This window comes from Gavialis gangeticus, unplaced genomic scaffold, assembly GCF_001723915.1.
Source record: "Gavialis gangeticus isolate Ggan-Ray unplaced genomic scaffold, GavGan_comp1, whole genome shotgun sequence".
Classification (NCBI taxonomy): domain Eukaryota; kingdom Metazoa; phylum Chordata; order Crocodylia; family Gavialidae; genus Gavialis; species Gavialis gangeticus.
In genome coordinates, this window is record NW_017728992.1 from 135,631,345 (window position 1) to 135,632,247 (window position 903).

The 903-nt window shown below is 53.9% G+C and overlaps 1 protein-coding gene across 2 annotated transcripts in view; it reads right to left on the minus strand.

Moving 5' to 3' along the window:
- The window catches only part of UBE2W (ubiquitin conjugating enzyme E2 W (putative)), a 104,715-nt gene that overhangs the window by 103,251 nt on the left and 561 nt on the right, over positions 1-903 (minus strand). The window lies entirely within an intron of this gene.

Consider the following 903-nt stretch of genomic DNA (forward strand, 5'->3'; position numbering starts at 1 on the left):
GGGGGGGGGGGGGACAGTTAAACAAGCTCCTGAAGGACATTTAAAAGGCATAAAGAAACAGAACTCTGGTGTCCCAAGTCCCAGGAACTGCCTCCTCCAGGTTTCATAACCAATACTTCCCCATATCTGCACCAGGTTTTGAAACAGACGATTGCCCCAAAATTCTGTTTTGCAATTAGTCAAAACTGGGCTACTTGTTTGAAGTGTTGGATGATCTTATGCTTGCATTTCTTCATGACTAGTCTTATACAGCTCTTCAAGAAACTGGAAACAAAAGACTGACAAGCCTCTCTCTCAGTCTACTGGACTGCTTGGGGCATTGCTAAATCGGAAATATTCTGCGCCACGTGTTCAAGTTCTCTGCCCCCTTTCATCTGAAATGACTCAAAAGACGAGAGGGCTTCTACCTCTTTCCTGCGGAGAGCTCTCCGAGGCAAAACTTGACAACAGTTTCCCCAACATCCCCAGTTTAAGGTTGGGGCACAGCTCCTGTTACTCCTACATAGGTGCCTTAAGGTTGGCACAGCTCCTGGTCTGGTTTGCACTTCCCCCACCCCGGGATGGGGGGGTCCCAGGAGCCAGGGCAAAGGCTTTACGTGGAAGGAGCTTCGCTGGACCAGAGGGTTAGGAGTAGAGACAACCTTGAGAAAGCCTAAGCCAGCCAACTGAGAAGACGGCTCCAGGTAGGGAGAGGAAGTGTGGGCATTTCTTTTCAGGGTTAAGGGAGGACTTTGGAAAGAAAAGACAAGGAGCCTACAGGCCGGCGCCTGGCAGGGACGGGCGGAGAAGCTGTGGGAAGCAGCCACCGACCCGCCCAGCCCCGCCAATGCCGCACCGCCTCCGCGGTCACCACCCGGGCCGCGGAAGGAACCGCCGCGGCAGCAGGGCTCGGCTCAGCCCAGC